General features: G+C 48.1%; 1 protein-coding gene and 1 long non-coding RNA gene across 8 annotated transcripts in view; one reads left to right on the top strand and one right to left on the bottom strand.

The window, feature by feature from the left end:
* The window catches only part of LOC145520262 (uncharacterized), a 64,420-nt gene extending 50,497 nt beyond the window's left edge, over positions 1-13,923 (bottom strand). Inside the window, exons 1-2 of the long non-coding RNA XR_014064349.1 lie at positions 13,632-13,923; positions 1,421-1,471 (exon numbers count right to left, since the gene is read on the bottom strand). This is a non-coding gene — a long non-coding RNA (uncharacterized LOC145520262). The remainder of the gene's footprint in view (positions 1-1,420; positions 1,472-13,631) is intronic.
* The window catches only part of PTPN3 (protein tyrosine phosphatase non-receptor type 3), a 115,398-nt gene continuing 102,615 nt past the window's right edge, over positions 13,259-26,041 (top strand). For 2 of the 7 annotated variants that reach the window (XM_081526160.1, XM_081526171.1), the window contains exon 1: positions 13,323-13,437. The gene's annotated coding sequence lies outside the window, so the exon portion shown is untranslated. Of the gene's footprint in view, positions 13,438-13,693; positions 14,290-18,961; positions 19,105-24,003; positions 24,112-26,041 lie in introns of those variants that run through there. The other 5 variants (XM_081526154.1, XM_081526159.1, XM_081526146.1 and 2 more) reach the window with 5 other exon arrangements.

Below are 26,041 nucleotides of genomic sequence, written 5' to 3'. Positions count from 1 at the left end.
GCCTGGGAAATCCTGTGGACAGAGAAGCCTGGCCGGCTACAGAGCATGGGATCGCAGAAGAGTCACACGTGACTTAGTGACTAAACGACAACACAACAGATCTCTAACTATGTGATGACAGCATTCCAGGATGGAGGTGTCATGGTAGGCAAGACCCACCACATCCCTCGCTTAAAGATACATTTTGACTCAGCTCTTTGACTGCTGGGGTTTGACGACTCCTGCCTTATAATGCATGGTTGCTGTATGACTACAGGGGCAGATAGGGAAGATGGAAATCTCAGAGGATCCCAGAACAGACATCCATCTGGGCCCAGGTGAGCCAGGGAGAGAAGCAGTTTGGGAAAGAAAGGACTCAAGGTGGGGGCTCCAGCAGCAGGAGGTCCCACTCTGGCTGCCTCAGATAACTCTTGCTGATAACAAACCACTCTCAAGACTTAGTGGCTGAAAATTACGATGGTTTTCTTTAACTTTCTCATGATTCAGTGTGTTGAGGGGGTGGTCCTTCTGGTCTTCTCTGGGCTCAACTGAGACAAACCTAGCCTAATTGGATCTCTCTCGATGAGCCCTTTATCCTGGGCTTCTTAATGGCATGATGGTCCAGGGTTCCACGAGGGCCAACCCGAGTGGCAAATGCCTATTAAATATCCACTTGTGACCTGTTCATGATGTCCCATTAGCCAATCAAGTCACTACGGCTCAGCCTCAGTGTGGGAGGGGACTACAGGATACCAGGAAGTCACTTCTTTGGAGGTCAATAGTGTAACATTTGACCACAATTCCCCTGGCTGTCTCTTGATCCTGGGATCTCTTTGTGTGCCTTCTCACTTCTTTCCTTGCGTTCTCCAGTTTAAACGTCTACATGAAGGATTCAACTGATCTTTCTAAGCACTTCCATAGCTCATGGGCTTCCCAACACATGGGGATTCAGGAAGCCAGCAGGGCTGGGGTAAAGGAGAGGAGAAGGAAATGATGGCTATCTTGGGTTTCAGAGTTAAACCTCCTATAGAGGACTTCATGAAATTCCTGTGGTCAGTGCTATAGTCACCCGATAAAAAAAATATCCTTCTATACAATTACCTAGGGGCAAAGTCGAAGCTTCGTGTTTCCTATTGGTTACCTAGATTTAAAAAAAATATTTCCTTCATATTTCAAAGTGTTATATGTATGTTATAGAAGTTTTGAAAAATATGAAGAAGAAAATTAAAGCCACCATTGCTCTAGACTGAATGTTTGTATCCTCCCCACCCTAAAAGTCCCCCGTTGTGAAGGTATTTGGAGGTGGGCCTTGGGGAAGTGATTAGGTCATGAGGGTAAAGCCTCATGAGTGGAATTAATGCCCTTAATAAAGAGACCCCAGAGAGCTCCCTTCCCCCTTCCTCCATGTGAGGCTGTCTGTAACCTGATAACACATCCTTACCTAACATCCAGTCTGCCAGCACCTTGACCTTGGACTTCCCAGCCTCCAGAACTGCAAGAAATAAACGTTTGTTGTTTATAGATACCTGTTGCTGTTGCTGTTTAGTCACTCAGTTGTGTCCAACTCTTTGTGACACCATGGACTGCAGCCCACCAGGCTCCTCTGTCCTTGGAATTTCCCAGGCAAGAATACTGGAATGTGTTGCCATCTCTTTCTTCAGGGGATCTTTCTGACCCAGGGATCGAACCCGTGTCTCTGGAGTCCCCTCCACTGGCAGGTGGATTCCTTACCGCTGTGCTACCTGGGAAGCAGGTACGAACAACTAAACCCATTGTTGTTGTTTAGTTGCTAAGTCACGTCTGACACTTTTGTGACCCAATGACTGTAATCGTGCCAGGCTTCTCTGTCCATAGGATTCTCCAGTCAAAAATACTGGAGTGGGTTGCCATTTCCTTCTCCAGGGGATCTTCCTGACCCAGGAATCAAACTCACATCTCCTGCATTGCAGGAGGATTCCTTACCACTGAGCCACCTGGGAAGCCCTTATAGCCACCTAGTCTATTTCTATTAAAATTTTTAAATCTATTTCCAGATAATTTCTTTACTTTTTAGTGAACTTCCAGGCTTTTTTATGTGCAAAAATATTTTTATTTATGACTTTATGCTATGAATAAACCTTTATGCCTTCACCTAAACTGTATCGCTCCCATTTTCTCATGTAAAATAATTTTGAGTTATATAATAATCAATGGGCCACAACTGTTATTGGAGAAGGCAATGGCACCCCACTCCACTACTCTTGCCTGGAAAATCCCGTGGACGGAGGATTTTCCGTCCATGGGGTCACTACAAGTCGGACACAACTGAGCAACTTCACTTTCACTTTTCACTTTCATGCATTGAAGAAGGAAATGGCAACCCACTCCAGTGTTCTTGCCTGGAGAATCCCAGGGACGGGGGAGCCTGGTGGGCTGCCGTCTATGGGGTCGCACAGAGTCGGACACGACTGACGCGACTTAGCAGCAGCAGCAGCACAACTGTTACATATTCACTCAGTCCTTTATTTCATGTTTTCAGCAACAGTGCTAAAATAACCTATTTCTATTCATCCGTCTTTATCTGCATTTTGGATTTTTTTCTCTGAATAGATTTGATCCATATTTTTTTTCCTTATAAAGGAACAGCTTTCAAGATTACTACAGTGTTGCTTAATAAGTAGCTAAAGAGATGTTTTTCCTCCTGAATGGGAAGGATACTCTCCTTTGCTCCGTACACCAAGGCTGGCTTTGCAGAATGGGCCCATTTCCTCCCTCTGGACAGTCCTTGTCTATCCCCATTTCCGTGTAGGCACAGGACAGCCAGGCTGGGTTGGGTTTTCAGTGACTCCGCCAAAGCTGGAGACAGAGCAGGACATGTTCCCACAGTCACCTCTTTATCCAAAGCGTGGAAAACTGATTTCATAACCGCTACAGGCTGTGTTTGGGTCAGGAACCCAATATTAACTACAAAGACTGACCTCAACCCAGGGAACTCGAGAAGAAGGTAGATAACACTGTTAGGAAATTGTAGCCTCCTGTGAGCTGGCATTTGAAATATGTACTAGCATTAGGCACATTTTTTTATGCCACTGAACGAAATGTAATGGAAAATAATACACTGGCTTTAGGAAGTCAAGGGACTTGGACTGACTTGAGTATATCAATAAGGCACCTCAATCTCCACTGGTTTTCTCTCACATCATACTCTTGGTAGGTTCCTGCTTCTCTCTAGGCTCCCGGGATAAGGAGAAACAATGTGAGAGTTCACAGCTAGGGTGGTAGATTTGCTTGATTATATATAATGTGTTCAGTGTGAATGTAGAGGAATCTCAGTGCAGAAAGGGGCCCCACTGAGTCTGCCTATGTAGTCAGAGAAAGCTGGTTATCCAGGCTGAACAAGACTGAGAGATGAAAGCTGCCCTCAATGCATCCACCCTACACTGGGAAGGTGAAATATCGTCACGAGTGCTGGCAAAATTGGCCAGCTTCCCACACTGGAGACTGCTTATGATTCTAGATCACAATGAAATTGAAACCATGAGACATGAAGTGGGTTTAGCTCCCTCTATTCCCTCGTCATTTCTGTGTTACATTTCACTCACTCTTTTATTCCTGGTCCTGATGTCTCAAGATGGAGCTCATGGAATTAACTGCTTAGCAACCCAGGTAGACAACAAAGGGGTGGAGCTTGACCTGTAGACCTTCTGCCAGCATGACTAGGTGACTCGCAGGTATGAAGAGGCAGGATGATGTCCTCACTCTGTGAATTGTTCCACACAGAAATTGACAGTCATAGTGATATCTAATTGAAGCTTAGTTATACCTTACCTGGGACACCACTGATCACATTGCTCCATTATCTACCTATCTACATCTATTTGTGTCTCTCTTCTATCTCTCTGTTAGTCAGTTAATTATCAAATTCACAAGCAAAATCCTGGAAGGAATTCTGGAAAGACTTCAGACACACTATAACTCGTCTTGCTCGCTGCAGAAAGGCAAGTGATTTTTCAGAAGGGACTCATAGCCTTTTGCATCTTGTTCAGAAACTAGAGTCACAGACACATCAGGAATGCCTCTGGCCCCATTCAGGGGATTTTCCAAGAGCCTTCCAAAGGGATATGCACATTTATAACTAAACGCAAGTCAAAATGAGCTGACTCCTGGGGTACAGGAGTTAGAGAGCTCATAACCAGTTGGGCTCATCCAGGAAGAGGTAGCTGGTGAGATGGATCATAGAGGATGAGTAGGATTTCAAAACAGGTAAAGGTGGGGGAATGAGTCATTTCAGGAGGTTGAAATGGGTGGCCTTCATTCTTCAAGGGGAAACAAGAAAAAGGTTTGCGCTTGGGCTTGAGCTAGGATGATCCAGGCTAGACAGGATGGTGACATCAGAGACCAAACTGAGAGAAGCCCACAGAGGTGATAAAATGGAGAGAGAGTGTTTTCTCATCCAGAAGCTGGAGAACTTCATCCTGGAGCGGATGTTTAGGATGGAGAAGAACAGTATCTGTGTGGGCTCTGGTGGCTGCCACGGGAAGTCAATCCCCGAGTGCTACTCAGGCATCTTGGCAGGAAATCATACGACTCTCACCAACCCGTACCTCGTACGTGAAGATGATATGCCTAAGGAGCTCTGCTGTCTCTGAACCGAACTCAGATCTCCTTAACTTCACATGTGACTCATGTTTACAGAGGCATCGCTGGACAGTCTGTTTGGACTGCGATGCAGTGACTGTGTGTACCATGGAAAAAATGAGAAAGACACCCCAGCAGGACGCCAGGGCGCAGTTGAGGAAATCCTGCGATGTGTCATCTATGCAACGCTAGAAGGTCACCAGAGCACGGGGCAGGCTGAACAGCATCCTCCATTCTTGAAATGTCACCAGGGGGTGGGGGCACAGCTCTCTCCCGAGCCTAGATCAGGTTTCCAGCGTCTCAGGGATGAAATGGTCAGCCAAGTTAGGACAGGTTTCAGATGACCGCCTTCCCATGAATGCAGCTCTCCGTTGAGCCCTGGCTCGTTGAAGTGCCCCATCTTCTTTCTCTAGACATTTTAACCAGTTGTGTCAGGAAAGCATCACTCTTGATCTTAAAAAAGTTACTGAAATGACTTTTCCCTTCACGTTTCTCATCCAAAGCTCTTCTTTTCTGTTGCATCCCCACCCCCACGCCCAGCCACATGCATATCCAACAGGAATGAGAGTTCTTGACCCGTGGCTGTTTCTTTTGAGCAAGCTATATACTGTCATGCCTTGGTCATAGTTACAGCCTTGATTGTCAAGCAACCCAGGCTTTGTGCTTCATTAACAAAATTTAAAGGGAGTCAAACGTGTAAACCCAAGTTTTTAAAAAGTATTATCCACACATCATTATTTTTGTCCAAAAAGAACTGGTTTATTTTGAAATAGGTTATATGTCCCACAGCAGATAATTCCGAAGATACACAAATGTTCATAGAAAAAAAGTAAACACCCACCCCTCCCCTGCCCCACTTGCCCAGTTCCTCTTCAGGAGGTACTGACCTTCCTTGTTTCAGTTTTATGTGTACTCTACATACTTCAGTGTGTTTATTTTAAGGTCTACTCCTCCTAGCAAACATGACCACCACCATGACTACCACCATGACCACCTCCTCCCCAATCACGTGGGCTTCACCAATGGCTCAGAGGTAAAGGATCCGCCTGCAAAGCAGGAGGCATGAGTTTGTTCCCTTGGGTTGGAAAGATCCCTTGGAGGAGGAAATGGAAACCCACTCCAGTATTCTTGTCTGGAAAATCCCATGGACAGAGGCGCCTGGTGGGCTAGAGTCCACAGGGTTGCAAAGAGTCGGACACAGCTGAGCACGGCATAGCAGCGGTTCTAATCATGTTCCTGGCCCCAGGAGAGCATGGTCAGATGGATGGAGTTAGATATCCAAGGTCAAGGGCAGGGAGCCTGAGCGCTCTCTATTAGAGGTCCCTATTTACCTGTAGGGACCTCTCTCCACATCTTCGCTTTCCCTCCCCTTCTGCCCATATAGATATGCACCTCCTTTAAGAGACTGACGCTTTGGTCCTTGGTCCCATTCATCAAAACATCAGTGATACAAGATCATCTCTTGGTAAAATTTCCCATCCTCTTCATTTATTACTAAGACTGCTTCTTGGTGTGCACACAATGGAGGCTATAGGACAGAAGTTATAAAGCTTCAGTGTACATAAGCTTCTTATGGTTAATTATAAAATGCAGGTCCCTGGGTCCCACAGTCAGAGATTCAGAAAGTCTGGCCTGAGGCCAGGAGTCTGCTTTTTCACAATGATTCCTTCTCCCAAGTTGAACTTGCCTTGTGGTTCCTGGTCAAACTTTTAAAATGCTGCCTTCAGTATTGTTCCTGAGTCTTTTCCCTAAAATCTTCTACTAAGGAAATCCTAAGTGTTTCCTTTATCGTTGCTGATTTTTTAAAGCCATGACCTGTGTGTGGACTCTTCTGCACTGCCTCGTGTTTCTCTCTCTCTCCTGTTCTCGGGCATATGAATTTTCAAGATATAGCTGGGAGACTAGACAAACCCATTCTCCCTGGGTTTTGTTCCATGACACCACTCCTTTCAAGGAAGGCCATTGCTTGAAAACCAACAGCCACAGTTCAGAACACCAGCTTTCATTCTCTGCATTTCTCTTCACTTCAGAGTCAGATCTCAAAGTCCCTAGACTAACATTTCCATTTTAAAAGTAGCAGCAAATCTATGTGGTGGCTCATGGGGCCATTATGGTCCTTTTGGTTTTCTGGCATATCTATAGCCCATGCACCAGAAGAGTGTTTTTAAAACCCAGGTCTGTGTCTCCTTGAGGGTTCACTTGTATGTTCTCGAAGGTCTGAAAACCCTCTGGGATAACTGGTAAATATGATCTTTCCATTTATACTAATGGAATGCTGATACTATTAAATATGGATGCATGATCTGGATCCTATGGCTGATTCCCTCACAGTGGAGGGCTGCTTCCTGAATTTGGTTTCCATATTCAAAGGGCCAATTTAAAGGGACAGCATTTAACATTTGACAAGCACATCTGTGTTGGCAAGCACATCTGAATTCCATCTGGCTCAGACTGAAAGGCTGAGTCCTTCCTGGGGGTGACAAGGGGAGGGCCGTCAGGTTCCAGCCCCTAGAACCTCTCTGACTTCATTGCCTGCAACTTTCCCCCTGGCCCCACCGGCCTCCTTACTCTAGATATGCTCCCTTTAGGGCCTTTCCACTGACTATTCCCTCTGCCCAGAAGGTTCTTCCCCCAGATATCTGCATGAATAATCCCCTCATCTCCTTCAGGTCTTTGCTTAAGTGGATTAAATTTCTCAGTCTTGTTTCAAATTACAACTCGCCACTAGCTTCCCCTCCATTGTCTCACTATCACCCTTACGCCTGGTCTCTCCACACACAGTAATACTCACTTACTTACGGTGTGTGTTGTTGACCCTCTGGCTAGCCCCGTTAGCCTGCATGCCCACAAGGACAGAAATTGTTTTTGTTTTGTTCACTGATGTCTCCCAAGCACTGAGAGCAGTGCCCGACACACAGTAGGTGTTGAATAAATATTTGATGAAGGAATAAATGAATCAACAACAGCTTCCTCATCTCTGCTCTTGTACTCACGCTCAATTTGTTCATCAGCTTTTCAGACCAAACTCCTCTCCTGGCAGTGATGACTTGCAAATGGAAAGGCTTTTTGCAACGACTGAAATTTTACACTTAAAAATTTGTGTTTCTCCCAGCTCTGGTTGCCTGAAAGCCCCAAAGCATATCCTAACACTAAAAGTGTACTAATTCTTCTCCCCTTTTCATTTCCTTGGTAGTTCAGTTGGTAAAGAATCTACCTGCAATGCAGGAGACCCCAGTTCATCCCTGGGTCGGGAAGATCGGCTGGAGAAGGGATAGGCTACCCACTCCAGTATTCTTGGGCTTCCCTGGGTTCAGCTGATAAAGAATCTGCCTGCAATGTGGGAGACCTGGGTCAGTCCCTGGGTCGGGAAGATCCCCTGGAGAAGGGAAAGGCTACCCACTCCAGTGTTCTGGCCTGGAGAGTTCCGTGGACTGTATAGTCCATGGGGTCGCAAAGAGTCGGACGTGACTAAGTGACTTTCACCTCCCTTCACTTCCTCCCCTTTTCATTAGGCTTCTTTTTTCACTATTATTAATACAAGTTGTTCTAAATTTGTTACTTTTTTTTTTTTTAAGGCTGAGTATTCTCTATAGCTTTCTTCCCTCACACATTTATTTCAACCCCTTTAATTTGCAACTTTAAAAATGATTGTGTGTGTGTGTGTGTGTGTGTGTGTGTTAGTCGCTCAGTTGTGTCTGACTCTTTGGGACCCCATGGACTGTAGCCCACCAGGCTCCTCTGACTATAGAATTCTCCAGGCAAGAATACTGGAGTGGGTTGCCATTTTCTTCTCCAGGGGATCTTCCCAACCCAGGGATCGAACCCGGGTCTCCCACATTGCAGGCAAGTTTTTTACTGTCTGAACTACTAGGGAAGCCCCTTAAAAATGATTAGGTATGATTAATATTGTTTTAAAACAGAAAATGTGTATTTTTTGTATGATAATCAATTGCAGTTAAATAGTTTTTTTGTTTTAAAAAATAAAAATAAACATTTGTGTTTCTCAAAGTGAGATCCACATGGTTCAAGAATTCCAAAAACACAAGCTGAGGGGGTGAGGGGTCCCAAGTCAGACTAACACATCTCTACAGGCTCCTGACTTGACCACTGACCACTTCCTCTCCCTCCCTCCTGGGCCAGGGGCAGTCACCTTGTCGCCATCTGCCACCACTGGACAAGCACAGACAGGCCTCCCTGAAAGGAACCCGCTCACTTTTCCATACAGTTGCATTTTCCCTCTCTTCGCCTCACTTTCTTTGGCTTGCCAGCTTTCAAGTTTGTTTCATTTTTCCTGATGATAAATGAAACACACTTACCATAAAGCAAGATTTAGGGAACTCTAACACATTCAAAGAAATTAGAGGCCCAAGACTTGAAATTTTCCCAATTTGTAAAAGATACCTTCTGTATCTTGTTTCTCTGCTTATAATGCAATACTCAGACACAGCCACAATTAATCTTTTGATGCATTTGTCTGTATTAAGTCAAAATACAGAAGTTACCAACATTCAACCATTGTTGGCCTACAAGATGGCAATTTTATACGGGATACCCTAGCCATTCACACAGTTGAAGCCACACCTTGCATATAATTTTACATCCTATCCTTTTCACATGTCATTACAACAGCACCACTTGCCCATGTATTCGTGAGCTTACATTAACAGCACAAATAATTAATGAGCGTTAGCATCACAGCTGGGAGTCCTCCCTTGTAAATCACTGAAAATAGTCCATGTGGTGCCTAGGCTTCCTAAATCTTGATATGAATGACAATTCTCAGTGACTCTTCCCAGGAACCCTTTCTGTAAATGCCCCCAGCCAATTGCCTGTGTGCAGTCCTTGGCACCAGATTTTTGGCCCAAATGGCAGCTTCTGGGAATGCTGCTAATAACTGCGTCCAGTTGTTCATCTGGTTCCTCTTAACTTGTATGAATTTGGTCCTTACCTTGGGTTTGCGGTACATCTTCCTCTCCAGTGAAATGACTCTCTTTGGCTTTTTGTGTTTACTGTTGTCTATCTAGTGATTTCTGGGCTGGGTACAGTCTACCAGCATGATTTAAAGAGAGGGCTGTCTTTTTTTTTTTTTTAAGCTCATCAGCAGTAGAAGGCTCTTTTTAGGGCCCTGGCTTTCTCTCTGCAAACATCAGCCGACTATCAGGTCTGTACTTTTTCTACACAGAAGAGTCCTGGGAGTCCATGGACCATGTGGTTTCTTTATGCTGTGATTCTGCCTCCAAAATGGTTGCCTAGGGACAGTAATTTATGTGGGCGCTTATTATGTGAGACTTGGTATAGCCCTATTCTTCACTGGGCCACTATGTGCTCTAGATCTGGCTGGGTTCAACCACACAGACTAAGATTGTGTGTCCACCCCGAAGCCCCATTCGCATAAGGTTTGGGAGTTTATGATATAAGATCAACTGTTATCACTGATAATAACATCATGTTACTCCAGGTGCAACAGCTTAAAGGATGGACTTTAACATTTTGGGCCCAAGAATAAAACAGTAACGGGAGACCAGAACACTTAAGGGTCATCTACAGCCTGTAACACATCAAAAGGGGTATAGGAAATACGGCAAGAAGACACAAATGAAACACACCATCTGTCTTATGGGCAATGCCCCCCAAGTAGAAAGGCAGTATTATAAAACCTTAAACCCTAGTTTTGAGGTCAGTCCAACTTGCATTCAAATTCTGACCCTGGGGACTTGGTTGGTGGTCCAGTGGCTAAGACCCCATATTCCCAGTGCAAGGGGTCTGGGTTCGATCCCTGGTCAGGGAACTAGAGCCCACGTGCCACAACCAAGCGTTCACATGCCTCAAGGAAGACTGAAGACCCTGCATGCCGCCACGAAGACTGAAGACCCTACATGCTGCCACGAAGGCCCAACACAGCCAAAAACCACCGAATCCTGACCCTGTCTCTTCCCAGTTGTGAAAAGTTCCTAGATTGTTTCCTTTTCTGTAAAACTGACATAAAAACACCCACCATGCAGAGTGACTGTACAGAGTAAAGACAGAAGACATGTAAAATGTTGACCACATGTGAGCATGATAACAGTAGTTATTGCTGTTGTGATTATTAGACACAAAACTTCAAGAATTTTTGATTTGATATTTTTAATGTTTATCATTGCAAACACAACATTGTGACAGTAACAAACTTAAAAAGAAGAACCAACCTCCCTATCAACCCAAAGCAAACTATTTACATTTTCCCTTTTTTTCCTTGTACAGGATATTTGTACATTCAGATTTTCTTCACTTAAGAAAGTGAAGAAAATTATTGTATTAAGTTTCTTCCTGTCGCAACATGGTCTAGTTTAGTGTAAAATAGTTATTTCAACAAATATACCAAAATCTAATTAATCACTCCTCTATTTGTGAACATTTACTTGTTTGGGGAATAAGCTATGGTGAATTTTAATGCACGATTTTAAAAATATTTATATCTTTTTCCTTAGATGTATATATGTTTTTTAGCTCGAGAGAACATTGTATACATTAACGGCTGCTGGCTGTGGACAAAGAAAAGTAGCTTCAGACTAGTTTCTAGTGGAAGGCAAACTGGGAAAACCCCAAGAATTCTCATGTTTGTTAACCTTGGTTTCCTCATCTCCACACTTGACAAACTGGTATAAGGATGACTGAAAATTGAGGTAGGCAGTCCAGAGATAGATCTTTAACGTGGACTAAACACGCTCACGTTCTTTATTTCATTCATTCCCTACACATCGTTCAAATCAAAGCGATAGGTATTCATATTATTTAAGGCACAGAGAGGGTAAGGTGCTTATCCCAGGTCACACAGCAGCTGGGAAAGGACAGAGAATATTTTTCGCAGTTTCTCAATTCCCAGCTCTCCCACTGAGTTTTGAAAAAAAACAAACAAAAAAATGCCCCCAGACCCCACCCTAATTGGGGGCGGGAACCGAGTGGGCTGAAGGTCTGGCTGAACTCTGCAGGAGGCCACGCCCACCCCGCCAGGAGGCTCCTCCTCCCGGGCGCTTGGGCCCGGCCCTGCTCCGAGCATGCCCAGTGCGCTCCCGTCCGTCCCAATGGTGCCGCAGCTCCAGGTTTTGCTGGATACCGGGGCGCGGGGCGTGGAACAGGGCGGGGCGCGGGGCGTGGAACAGGGCGGGGCGCGGGGCGTGGAACAGGGCGGGGCGCGGGGCGTGGAACAGGGCGGGGCGCGGGGCGGGTCCTGTTCCTGGGACTCCCTACCTCTGCAGAAATTCCCCGGACGCGATGCTCCAGGGGCGCCCTCTGCAGGGGTGCTACCGGGGACTTGCGACTCGGGGATAAAGACCGAAGTGAAGCACCCAGGTTCTGCCAGCTGCTGCTAAAGGCCCTAGGCCGACAGGGCCCCTGGACCTTGGGCATTGGTCGGGACAGGATGATTCCAGCCTTCACTCCCTCCATTCACATATTCATTCAACAAATCGTTTTTGAGCATCTCCTGTGTGCCACGTGCTGCTGTAGGGGCTGGGACAATGTAGTGAAGACAGGCAGGACTACAGTCCCAGAGCTGAAATTCCAGAGGTGAATACACAATAGTGTTAGTCGCTCAGTCGTGTCCGACTCTTTGCGACACCATGGACTGTAGCCCGCCAGGCTTCTCTGTCCATGGGATTCTCCAGGCAAGAATACTGGAGTGAGTTGCCACTTCCTTCTCCAGGGGAATACACAATAAAAAGTAAGCAAATCAGGGGAAAAGACAGTGACCGACCTCATCTGCTACTTTCTCCGGCTTGCTATTTCCTAAGCAGTCCTGTCTTAATGTCTGCACTGGCTGATGCCTCTGTCAGGAATGCTCTTCCCAATTTATCTGCGTGGCTGAAAGGTCTTACCACCTCATTGAAACTGCACTCCCTCCACCCCTTCTCTTTACCTTGTTTTATCCCCTCGTAAAACGTTATTACCTTCTACTTTGAGTTCGCTTATTTGCATGTTTATTGCTTGCTGAACTCCAGCAGGGAACAGGATTTTTGTCTGTTCTTCACACGTAAAGAATCAAAGTAAGTGATCAAAAATTATCTGTTGAATGAACTAATGGATAATGATAAATGTGAAGAAAATAGAGTGAAGACACGGAAAGTTCTATGATCAGGGGACTAATTTAATAAAGTGATCAGGGAAGGCCTTTCGGAGAAGGAGGACGTAGTACAATGAGAAGGTTCCAGACAAGGGTAAAGGTGGGCAAAGACGTCCCATTTAGAGGCGAAAAGGCATATGCAAATGTCCTGAGGCTGGACAAGTTCTGAGTGTTTGATGGACAGAAAGGTGCTCCTGGAGGTGAAGGAATGCAAGAGCCAGGTCAGGTAAAGGGCCCATAAGTCTTGGGAAGAAAGTTTAAGCTGGGAAGTTTTCAGTGGACTGGGATGGGCACTGCACGGGAGTCAGCAGGACCCTAGCTGGGCAAGATTTCTCATTTCAAATATTTGTTTAGCGCTGGCTGCTTGACATTCCTAGGCATAAAATCACTGAGGGCTGGGCACACAGTAGGTGCCCAATAAATGGTTATGGCACGAACGCCTGCGTGCATGCTCGAGGGGACACCGGGCTGCACGGACCTCGGCGGGAGAGCCCGGGTAGCCCTGGGAGACCAGTCCGAGCGCACCGGCCCCGGGTGGGGGCGGGGGCGTCCCGCAGGGCGTTCCGGGCGCCCGCCCCCAGCCCGGCGCGCGGGCCCGTCGCGGCCAGCCGGGCCGGCGGGAGCCGCCCGCGGGCGGCACTGGGCATGCTCAGACGGCGGCCAGGTCGCGCCGCGAGCGAGCTTCCGCGCCGCCCGCACGCGCGACCTACCTGGGCGCCCCGCGCCCCCGGATGCTGCAGGTACGGATCGGCGCGACCCCAGCAGGCTCGGGGCGGGACGCGGAGCCACCCGGGGCCGGGGGCGCGCTGGGCGCCGCCCCGCCCCCACCCGTCCCCAGGCGCGCGGCGAACGCGCGGGCGGACTGGCGGACGCGGCGGCCCCGGCGGCCCGGCGTCTCGTCGGGGCTGGGAGGGGGCGCTCTGGCCGAGCTCACCTGGTGGGGCGCGGGCGGGAGGGAGCAGGCCGGGCCGGGTGGGGCTGGGTCCCAGGCGGGACGCGGCGGCGGCGGCGGCGGCGGCGAGGCGTGGGCGTGCGCTCCGACCCGGGCATGGGCGGACGCGACCGGTAGAGCCGGAGCGGCTGGCGATCCGGGAGGCCCCAGCGCCGCCGTGACCCCCCGCCCCCGACGCCGAGGGGGCGCACAGCCCGCGCGGGGAGCCAGCCAAGCGCGGCGGCCAGACCTTCCCGGCTCCCAGGGCGAATCCGCCTCTCGGCTTTCAAAGATGGCATTTCCTGGGCCTGGCACGAACTCCAGCCCCAATAAATCCTCCCCATTCCGCGGGTGATATGGAATGATTTATCAGGTACCTGCGGTGAGACAGCTGCAGTGGGGCACTGTATGTGAGAGCGCCCGGTGCCCCGGAAATTCCCATTTTCAGCAACCTGAACTTACTGAGAAGTTGCGGTTGCCTTAAAAAATTCATGGGAAGTTGAGACGACTTGACACCTGGGTTTTCCGAGGTGGTGGAAAGAGCTTGTGACTGGGAAACTGGAGACCTCGGTTCAGGTTAGGCCCCCACCTTAAGCCAGCTGATGACCTTGGGAGTTGTCTAACCTCGCGGATCGTCACTTTCCTCCCCTGCAAACAACCGGTAATAATGCCCACCTCACTGGGTTGTTGGGTGGATTAAGTGGGATAAATGATGTGGAGGTGTTTGGCACGGTGCCCAGCACAAAGCAAGCGAGCAGTTGGCGTGATGTGAATTTAATTCGTTTAGAGACCCTCGTGGCTCCCATTTCACCAGGAAATTAGAATTACGAAGGCATCTTCAGGGCCTAGTGGCAGAGTGACAGACCCTGCCTTGTGCCCAGGAGAACTTCTCCTGAAATCTTTGGAAAAACAGTTTAGCTGAATTGTAATCGGAGAGCATCTTGTTTAAAAGCAGTTTTATACATTTAGAAACTCCAAGAGTTGGCAGTTCAGCTTTACTTACAAAAGAGCTGTCTGGCAATCCATCTTTGCAAGTATTTAGGCAGCTCATGCTTGAAAGTAAAGCCTGGTTAGGAAGATTTCTGCTCGAAAAAGCTCCCAAACTCAACTTTCAGTGATTATTTAGATTAGGATTTTTTCACTCTGGCACTGTTAACATTTGGGCTTCAATAATTCTTTGTTGTGGCGCTTTTTCTCTGTATTGAGGAATGTTCAGCAGCGTTTTTGATCTCTGCCCAGTAGATCCCAGTAGCAGTCCCTCTCCCTCAATTGTCTTCCCAATCTCCTTCCCTCTGGGGAGGGGCACATTTTCCCTTTCTCCCCCTTTAGAACCACTGATTTAGATCCACTCTGCTTTTTGTCATTAGCCTATCTGAGTTATTTAAGAATTTCATCTTCTGTTTTCACTGTAATAACCAACTTTTTATAGCCTTGTAGAACTGCACAGAGTGCATCCACATGCATCAGCTCATTTAATGTTTACAGTTCCCACCGGTAAGGCTGATGTTATTCCCATTTTACAGATGAGGAAATTGAGGCTTTGAGCAGCCAATTACACAGCATGTGGTGTAGCCGGGATACAACTCATGTCATCTGGTTCCACAGGCAGGTCTTTTTTTTTCTGCATTAGGCTACCCTTTATTGTATTCTCAAATAGATGGCTTTCCTGATTAAATCAAGAGGAAAGTAGATTGTAAGCTGGAAACCTTTCTGGCTAGTTGAAAATTAACAACAGTAAGCTATTATCTGACAGAGAGTAGGTCATTCTAGTTAAATATTCTAGTTCATAGTGAGCGCGGGTAAATGCTATGTACAGTTAATAGAATACCAGTTTGCAGAGAATTAGAGTAGAATACAGCGTGCCTAATACTCTGTATTGATCCTGCCTTGTCTCGGTGATTTGCCGACTCCTAAAAACAACTCCTCTATGCAAATTAGACGTTAGCTGGAATGTAAAAGGTCAGGTTCCTGAAGGCATCTCAGCGTGGCTGGAGGGTCCTAGACATTCCATTCAGCATTTATTGAGCTGCTTCTGTGTGGCAGGTGCAGAGCTGGGTGGGGATGCAGAGTGGGCCAGACTCCAGTAAACCCGGGGTGCCTGGGGAACTCCTCAGGGAGAGGGCAGGTCCTGGCCAGGCCAGACACCTGGGAGGCCAAGGTCAGGGACAGCTTGGGGCAGAGGAAAGAACCGAAGTGAGCACAGAGTCAAATTCAGGATCCCATACTGCTTCACCATCCTTGCTCTGAGCCCTCCTTTCCACATTTTATCATAGAGAAGGTATTCTCATAGCTTTTTAACATTCCCATTCAAGTGTCAAGAACCTACTCAGAGACAGTCTTATCCCTGAAAGAAGTTGGGGTTCCAAGCTGCTCATTGGTCTCAGAGGATTGGTACCAACTCCTTGATTGTTGAGTGTGAACGGGAAGTCCCACGTGCAGTGTTTAATTTCAGTGTGGTCCTTCTCCCTCTTACAGATGAAGTAACTCAGCTAGCAAAGTGGTGTGGGACCAGGAGCTAGAGGGACAAACTGGGACTGTTTGACCCTCAGGTCCAGGCACACGAGGGATTCCATTTTCTAGGATGGATATAACCAACCAGAGGGGCTTAGGGAATGGTAGCAAACAGGAAGACATGGCATCTCGCCTCCCCCGCAATCCTCAGGGTTTATGGCCTGTTGGTGGAGGGGGAACCTGCGATTTGTGGTCCTTCCCTCTCTCCTCAGAGAAATGCCTATTAACCCTAATTCCCCATGTTCACCTTCCTTCCACCAGACAATGGGCCTGGAAAGCGGGGCCACCCTCTTCATTTCTCAGCAGGGGCTGGAATGCTGAGGGCAATCCCCTGGCGTTGACAGGCTGGGTGGGCGGGGCAGCGCGGCTAGGGTAGCTTTCCAAGCCTGAGCTCTTCTTACCGACTCTGAGACAAGACCAGGTCAGTGTGTCCACTCTGCCCAAGTCTGGGTCCTGGCCACTGCAGACCCCACTCTCACAGGTGTGTGCTTTCATCTGCCTGAGGGAGAATTAAAAGGGAGTGCTAGGTAGGTCCCTGTCTGAAATCTGATCAGATCGTGCGTTCTAAGACCCAGAGATCCTGCATCTCTGTAGCTTCTCCTGATGCATACACGCATAAGGGACTTCTGCCTCCAGAGGAAGACCGACTGTGAGCACAGACATGACAGCAAATTCAGACCTTGATTGAGCCACTTCTGTGTGTCACAGAGATGAAAGATGAGCCTGTCTTGGAAGGATTTATGGGGGAGTTAGGAAATACACACATTTCTGTGTGTGTGTGTGTACGCGCATGTGGGCCTGTGTGTGCTGTCTCTCATCTGTCTGCTTACTGCTTTAAAAGAGGATAAAGCTAGATGCAAGAGATCCCAGTGGAGACAGCCCTTCGTTCTGACGGGCATCAGGGACCACTCATCGGGAGTAGTTGGCATTCGAATTCCGCCTTGGAGGTTGAAAAAGATGGTATTCAGTGGGCAGACAGAACAGCAGATGGGACAACTTAGGGGCATGAAGAAACCTCTTGTACTGCAGGAGTGGTGACTCTTCCCAGATCCATCCTTCTGATCTTGGCTAATGCAGGACCCACCTTCTGTAGTTAGGGTAACCCCCCAGCCCCCTATCTCTGTATAGCAGCCTGGCCTCACTCAGTCCAGAGGTAAAGCCTTGTTTTCCCTGCAGAGGAGCGATGCCTCTGGGCCATGTCTAAGGCATGAGCACCTTCTGCCAGAGATACCTCTGGTTTTAGTTATTAAATACTGATATGGCACTTACTGGCAGCCAGGCACTGCTCTGAGTACTTTTCAAATATTAATCAGTCCTTTGAATCTTCATAGCAGCTCCCTGGCTGTGCTGCTTTCCTGAGTACAGGCCACTGGGTCGGGAGATGAGGGCAGAGCTCACGTCTCTAGTCTGTGTTCCTCTGTGGGTGATGCTCTCATCACGGTACGGCTTCTTCTGGCCTCCAGTTCACATCCATGTGCCAGGCAGCAGCCGAGTCTGAGAGTCCTGATGGAGTGCTGACTGCCCCAGATTTCTCTCCCTGACCCCGTTTCCTTCAGGGGGCCAGCAAGGCTCCACTGACTGCATTTTCGGAACCAAAGATTGGGATCTGTAGTCTGAAAAAAGAATGTTTGTGCTGCGTCTTTGTGCAAGAGGAGGTCTGGGAGGTGTTGTTTGGATACTGAGAGAGTGGAATTTTTGAGACATTTCAATGGTTTATGTGGAAAGTTAGGACAGAGGATTTGAAATTGGGATAGTCCTGGAAAATTCAGGTCCCATGATTTACTGTCAGGATACACAAGCTCTTTGTAAATATTTAAGCAATGTGTAGTTTGAATTTTCTGTCCTCAGCCTCTTGGTGCCTCAAAAGGGAATAAATAGTACGTTCTAGCCCCAGAAGGTTGCTAATACTTAGCAGCCCCAGTTTACAGAATGGGATGAGAAAACTGAGGCTCAGAGCAATGAAGTGACTCCCGGAAGGGCACACTGCTCTACGAGGACAGCCAGGATTGGAACTCGAGTCTGTCCCTAGACACCTCTTGACTGTAAAACGAGGATAATGATAGAACCTGTTGCCGTTAAATCGACCATTTTAAAGGAGCCAATGAACTGAAAACCCACTCGGGCAGAACTTGGCACAGAAAAGGGTCTCCTCCCTTTGTGGTCGGGCCCCTGACTCACAGACAAGCGTCCTGTTTAGCGTTTGATGCCGAGAGAGGCTGTGGTGAGTGATGGCCGGCTCCCAGGGCAGTGCTGAGGGCCCGATTCCCAGGGCTAGAGGATCGTTCCAAGGGGAAGGATCCCAGACCAGAAAGGGGCGGTGGCCGGCTGCACGCTCTGTTGATGAAAAGCACTGGTCTGACTTAGAGAGGGGGAAGACCTGGTCCCTGCACCCCGCTTCCCTCAGATGAGTCAGCCTCAGCATAGACCCCAGGGTCTTGGTGGGAGAGGCAGCAACCAGCTTTGTCAACCACCCCTTGACCCGACCCACTGGTGGGCCTGGAAGGGGCGTGACGACAGCCTGAGCTCATGCCTTGCCCACTTTGCCTCCTACTCTACCCTTAATACCCTCCCCCTCCCAGCTCCTCCCCTGGTTTGGTTACCAAATTCATACATGGTGGTTGTAGAAAATAAAGGTGTCAGGGAGCAGAGGAAAAATCATGCGTGGTAGTCTTCCTGGAGGAGGCTCAACAGCACCACCATGGTGGACTCCACATGCCTGCCACGTGCCAGCCCATTCTCTGCCACCTGCCAGAGGGTCTTTTAAAACCACTTCCTTTTGCTCCTAGAGTAAAAGACAAAACTAACGCTGGCATCTCTTGCAGGCCCCAGTGTACATGCTTTGGTGCCCATGTTTTCTCTGCTCATGGGGCCAGTAGAGCCTGGAACCTTCGTCCCCCACTCCTCATTCACTCACGCTTTGGACCTTGGCTCCATGATTGCCGATGTCTCCCCTTGCCTTCCTGCTGTGGGTAAAACCGCCTGCTGTAAACACTCCCATCACACCACCAGGTCTCTCTCCTTTTACAGCACTTTTCACAGTTGCAATTTTGTGCTTAATTAGTGCCATTATTTGTATTAGTACCTGTCTCCCCAGTTACACTGTGAGTTCTGTGAAATCGGAGTCTGTCTTCCTTTAAACACACACACACACCCCACACATACACACTGTCCCTGAGATTTATTTTTCCTTTAACTTTTCATTTTGACCTAATTCAGACTTATAGAAAAGTTCTAAGAATAGAACAGAGAACTCCCATATACCCTTCACCCAGATTCCTCAAATATTACCATCTTATTCTTCTCTGTGTGTGTGTATATATATATATATATTTTTTTTTTTTTTCCTGAACCATTTGAGGATCATTTATAGACTGTTCCTATCCCTCCAGATACTTAAGTGTATTTCCTAAAACCAGTGACATCCTCCTATATAACTATGGTACACTTTTTAAAAGCAGGAAGTCAGTATGATACAATACTGTTATCTCATCTACAGACCTGTAGGCTTTGCCAGTTGTCTTAAGAGTGGCCTTTGTAGCAAAGAAAACCCCAGATCAGGTGTTGCGTGTGGTTGTCATGTCTCTTTAGTCTTCTTTATATTAAAGCAGTTCCTCAGGCTTTCTTTGTCCCTTATGATCTTGACATTTTTGGAGAATCCAGACCAGTTCTTTGGTAGGATGCTACTCAGTTTGAGTCTGTTTTAGCCCACCCTTGTATCTTCACTGCCACTGAAACATCACATGCGCTCAGTTAACATTTGGTGAATGAAGATGGAAGGAGGTGGGAGGAAAGAAGTCAGCAGGTTGTCTGCCCCACTCCCACGCCTTTCCTTGCTGAAGGATGTTATTTAGTTGCTGTCATACTGTGTATAGGTTTGAATCTTGCTACTCTTATTTTCATGCATTTATTTTTTAATTGAAGTGTAGTTGACATACAATATTATGTCAGTTTCAGGTGAACAACGTAGTGATTTGACATTTGCCTGCGTTATAAAATGATCACCAGGATAAGTCTAGAAACCATCTGTCCTCCTGCAGAGCTATTACAGTAGTATGGTCTTTATGCCTTAAACTGTATCTTACATTCCCCATGGCTTATTTATTTTATAACTAAAAGTTTGTACTTCTTAATCTCCTTCACCTACTTCGCACAACTCCCTCACTCTCTCCCCTCCTGCCACCACCTTTTCCTGCTCTCCATCTATGAATCTGTTTCTCTTTTGTTTCATTTGCTCTTTTGCGTTTTTAGATTTCACATGTAAGTGAAGTCATACGGTATTTGTCTCTCTCTGTCTGGCCTACCTCACTTAGCATAATACCCTCTAGATCTGTCCATGTTGCCACACACAGCAAGATTTTATGTTTTATGGCTGAGTAATATTCCATTGTGTATATATGCCACATCATCTTTGTTCATTCATCTATCCTGTTTTTGTTTTAATAACACAGCTTTTTCCCAAAATGAGAGAAGCCTCTGCCATCTCTGGAGGAATACAAGCAGATGCCAGGTGATGCCTTGGTGGCGATGCTAGAGAGGGAAGCAGAATATTTGATGAGGGGCAGGACTCAGCCTGACTGTCCCTCGAGACACTTTAGTGCCTTCACCAACTGCAGCTCTGACTTCATAGGCCTAGGGGATCAAGAATAAGGCAACTAGAAATCGATCCAAACCAGAATATTTTGAGAATAAACGGGGAGTTGTTTAATTACATTTAATTGAGGAGCCTCAACTAGGGCTGTCCTGCACAAGTCAGGCTGTGTGGTCATTCTGCCCATGTGTGACTTTGAATGGGAAATCAGCACCAGGGGATCAGTCTAGGAAACTCTCTAGCACTAAGAATTTTCTGCCTGGACAAAGCAAAACTCATTGCCCTGGCATCACTTGCCAAGTCGCATGTTCATGGCTTTGGTCGCCTCTGTGGTCTCACCTCCCTTGGCATGCCCCTCCCAGCCTTTCTCCTGCTATATGAACCTTGTGTGAGCCCTCCCCTCACCTGCCGCTTCCTGCCACGGGGGCTGTGGGAGAGTGGGAGCATCACTTCCAAAACCAGGAGGAGGGGGGCCAGGGTCTGTGATGGGTGCACAGGGGGAAAGACAAGCCAGCTGTGCTTCCTCCTGACCCAGTCCTAATGGATTTTAAGAGCCAAGAGGTATAAGTGAAGTGGGGCTGGAGACCAGAGCTGCCCTGGACCTTTTCTCTGCTCCCCCCAGCACCCACAGTGCTCACAATTCCCCTGTCTTTCCTGCCCCCCCCCCAGCACCCACAGGGCTCACACTTTCCCTGTCTTGCCTGTACAGGCACCCAGGCCCCTCTTGCAGCCCTAGTTCTGAGATTTGAACCGAGTTGCTGGTCTTTGGCAGAGGCACAGAAGCAGCTGGCGGTGGGGACTCAGGCACAAGAGGATGGGCGTTGAATGACGAGAAGGTGCAGACAAGGACTTGGATGCAGAGAGACCAGGCAGGAAACCAACATCGAGGGATTCTGATACCAAGGCCATTACAGGGCCATTTATCAGGAAGCCTAGACCTGCAATATTGAGTGCCCAGACGCTCATCACAAGGGGTAGGCTCTGGGGTCTGACGAGTCCAGTTCCTTAACTCATTTTCTGCCTGGCAACAAACGCAAACCCTGCCTGCCTGGATTAAAAAGTGTAGGCATACCTCATTGTATTGTGCTTTGCAGACATTGCTTTTTTTTTTTTTTAAGATTACAGATTGAAGGTTTGTGGCAACCTTGCATCAGACAAGTCTTTTGGTCCCATTTTTCCAATAACATTTGCTCACTTCGGATCTCTCTGTCACTTTTGGTAGCTCTTGCAATATTTCAGACCCTCCACCAGCGAAAGATTGTGAGTCACTGAAGGCTCAAATGATGGTTAGCATAGTTTAGCAAAGTATTTTTAATCAAAGTACATATATTGTTTTTTTCAGATATGATGCTCTTATACATAATAGACTATAGTGTAGTGTAAATGTAACTTTTATATGCACTGGGAAACCAAAAAATGTGTGTGATTTGCTTTATTGCAGTATTCGCTTTCTTTGTGGTGTTCTAGAATGGAACCCACAGTATCTCTGAGGTATACCTGTATTATAGGCTGAAAATGTGAAGGTACAGAGAGATTTCCTGGGGGATCCTGGTCTTGTGGACTTCAAGAACACAGTGCAGTATGGTATCATGTTTTTATAACTGAAGGTGTTGGTGGCTTTAATGGAAAAGCCAGTTAGTGAAAGAGTTTCTAGTTATTGAAATGCAAAGATACTAGCACTAGTATCTTGGAAATTTTTCTAGTTAATTGTGGTATTATGTTGACTGGTTAAAAATGTCTCCCTCACCCCCCACGAGGCTATGTAAAAGTGTTGAGTTTAAGGTCATCTTTTATAGGACAAAGGGTCATACGGTGTCTGAACTGGAAGGGACCTCAGAAGAACCTTTTTCAGCTCCTGCTCTTGACAGATGGGGAAACTGAAGCATGTCCAGGGCACACAGTCAAAGAAGCAGGGACCGGTACCCACATCATACAGTGTCCAGCCCCCAGACCCTGGGTGTGTTTTCTAGGTCTCATCTAAGGAAGTCTGTGAAGTAGACTGTGTATTTCTATTATTTTGTCAACCTCCTGTGGCATTTCTCTAACTGTAGAAATAAGCTGTGTTGGCATCAAAGCAGTTACTCATTTCTTGCTCTTTTTATGTAGAAGTTGCTATGCTGATTTTTTTTTTTCGTTTTTATGTAAAGATGATATAAACCCTTCACTGAATTTCTGTATTCCGCACTCGTATTCCTCAGACTTGAGCACATCACAACCACCTTTTAAAACCCAGGCTGCTGGACCCCACCTTCAGAGATTCTGAATCAGTGGCTCTGAATCAGACTCACGTGAGGCCTCAGAATTTGCATCTCTTAACAAGCTCCTCTGTGATGCTACTGGTCGGTCCAGAGACCAGGGACTGTCCTTTGAGGACCGCTGCCCCAGGCTTAGTGATCGTTGCAGATGGTGTGCTCTGGGCTTTACAGCCAGCGGGGCCCTCCCTGCTGCCCAGCCAGGCCTCCGACCTCCCCTGTGGCTCCCATGCCAGCCAACCTGACCTTTCCACTGTCTCCAGCTCTCCTACCTGTTACCCTCCCCTTTCCAGGTGACTCCACCACCTGGGGCGCTGGGATGGTCAAGGCCATCTGGAGGGAGCCTCCTCACATTCCCTGCTCCCTCTTTCTTTCTCTCTCTCTCTCTTAGAAAATGAGTGTCTCTGGCTCAGGCTTACCTCTCCACTTCCAGATGAAGACTGTCATCCTGTCACCTGAGGGAAAAAAAGCCTTCTCCCAGCCTGGCCTCACTGTTGGGTCACCGCCCCATCACTCATTTCCTTTCACCGGGAAGCCTTATGGAGGAATAGTCTACAGTCGCTCTCACCTCTCTTGACACAGACACTCTATTCAGTTCCAGGAGTTCAGGATTTCTATACCTCTGCTGAAAGAAAGGCATATTTTTTAAGTATATGTACAGTTCAGTGGCATCAAGCATGATTTTGTGCTCCCTTCACCAGCATGTAGCCACGGAACTCGCGTCATCTTGCTCGACTGAAACTCTGAACCCATTAAATACTAACTCCCCGTTCTCCCCACCACCAGCCCTGGCAGCCAGCCTTCTACTTTCTATCTCTATGATTTTGTCTACTCTAGGTACCTCATATAATTGGAATCCTGTTGTTATCATGTCAGTACTTGCCCTTTTGTTACTGGCTCATTTCACTTAGCATAATGTCCTCCAGGTTTATCTATGTACGTGTCAAAATTTCCTTCCTTTTTAAGGCTGACTAATACTTCATTGAATGTGCATACATACCACATTTTGTTATTCATCTGTCAGTGGCCGCCTGGGTTGCTTCCATCGTTTCTGGCTATTGCAAGTAATGCTGCTATGAACACGGATATACCAGAGGACACAGTCTTGATGAAAGGGGGCTTGCAACCCCAGGTGAGATGTTTAGACATTTATTTATCTAGCAGTCTCAGCTTTATCTACCACCTGCATCTCCCAGCCCAGTGTCCCCAGGCCTCCCCACCTGACCCTTGAGTAACACTACCCTTGCCGTGGTGGCCCGGGATCACTCACTTGTCAAGACCAGTGGCATTTGGTCATTCAGGCTCTTGGTCTTTGTGCTGATGCCCTCATGCTGGGGCTTCTGTGATGCAGCCCCCCTCCTGCCTCCCTGCCCATCCTGGCTCATCCTCAGCTATCTGTTTTCCCTCTGCTCTTAACCGTCCTGCATGCCTTCCTGGGTCGCATCATCAGGGTGTGCTCCAGCCCGGTCATCTCTGCGTGTATCACATCTGAGCATTCCCCCCAGCCACCCCCCACGCCCCGAGTGTCCCCAGGGTCCTCCTCTGCACGTGCATGTCCAAAGCAGAGCTCTCCACCTTCCTCCTTAAAAATGTTCTCTCTGTGAGTGACATGTTTGCTAGCTTAGAAATCTCAACATCTCCCTTCCCTCTCCCTACAGCTGCACTGGACAAATCCCACCAGTCAGCCCACCTCAGCCCCTCCTCCAGCCTGCCCCTCCCCCCTTGCAAGCCCTCCCCACCTCCCCACCCAGCAAAACTGGGTGGGTTCACACGCTTCTCCCATTTGCCTCCACTTTGCCTCTCTCCCCGGTGGGCCCCTCGCATCTATACCTGCTTCAGGTTGCTGCCAGACAGCGTTCCCTGCAGAAACACCAAGATCACCTCTTCTCTGCGGGTCCCCTGACACCTGGCTCCATAGGCCTTGCTTTTCCCTGGTCTCTCTCTCCCCTGAGCTCTGCAGACCATGTGCTCTTAGCCAGGGCATCCCAAGCTTTAGTGCTGACGTGCTGTTTCTGATACGAGGGGTCGGGTGGGCCCTGCCTGCTACGTCACTAACAGGCCCCCCAGGTGGTGTTGAGACTATGGCCCGGAGACCATACAGGGAGCAGCTGGACTCCAGAGGAGATCTGTGTTTCACAATTTTCAGCCTATAAATAGTGGCAGAATTTAAAACTCTTGTGTTGTAATTTTAAGGTTTTCTGTTTTATACTAAGTTAATCTTAAATTGTTTCGATCGTAAGGCTGATTCCTTGTTGCAGTGGTTATTTGCTGCTAAGAGACATTTTCAAAGACTTAACATTTCAGTCTCTTGAGAGTTCGCAGTAGATCCAGGTGCCTGAGTGTATGGGCAAATGAGATTGTTTCCCCACTGAAGGGGCTGCACACTCAGGGTCAGGCTCCCCCTTGTCAGCCTCCCCAGGGCAAAGAGGGTCTCTTTTTCAGTTCCATTCCCAGAGCCTAGCTGGTGTCCTCAGGCTGTGGGCCACAGGGGAAGGAGGCAAGTCTCTGGCCGTCCTCTTGGAGATGATGGTGGAAACTGGTGATTCGATGTGGGTAGACTGGATTTGGAAGGGAGCCTCGTCCTAGGAGGGGAGGGAAAGGGTCCCTGGCAGCTGGGCCTTGTTGAGGGGCAGGTAGGCCTCCTGGAGCGGGGAGGGCAGGGCGAGCGATGGAGCCCCGAGCAAACCCGGAGGAGTCGACTGCATTGGCCACTTGGGGAGGGCTGGAGAAGCCTGAGAGGGGAGGGATCAGCTTCGTGGAGGAGGGATCGGAATGAATGTCAGGGAAGGTGCGGCAGTTTAGGTCCAGCCTGCTTCAGAAGCGTCACTGCTCCTGAGACTCGAAAGCCGCAGCAGTTGAGTCCGTCATCGAAGGGCTCCGTGATCTGGGCCCTGCCTGCCTCTCCCACTTGTTCAGTGACTCTGCCCCTGGTTTCTAGGTTAAAATGCAGGCGTACCTACTCCTCCCCAGTCTTCTGCAAGGCTGTGGTGCGCACTCTTATCTCTTGGTGCAGAGTGTGAACTGGGGCTGTCTCCGGAAGCCCGTCTCACTAACTCCAGGAC

Source organism: Giraffa tippelskirchi, chromosome 1 (assembly GCF_054371585.1).
Source record: "Giraffa tippelskirchi isolate mGirTip1 chromosome 1, T2T-mGirTip1v1.2.pri, whole genome shotgun sequence".
Classification (NCBI taxonomy): domain Eukaryota; kingdom Metazoa; phylum Chordata; class Mammalia; order Artiodactyla; family Giraffidae; genus Giraffa; species Giraffa tippelskirchi.
Note: the sequence above shows the minus strand (reverse complement) of the source record. Positions and strands in the feature narration are given on the sequence as shown.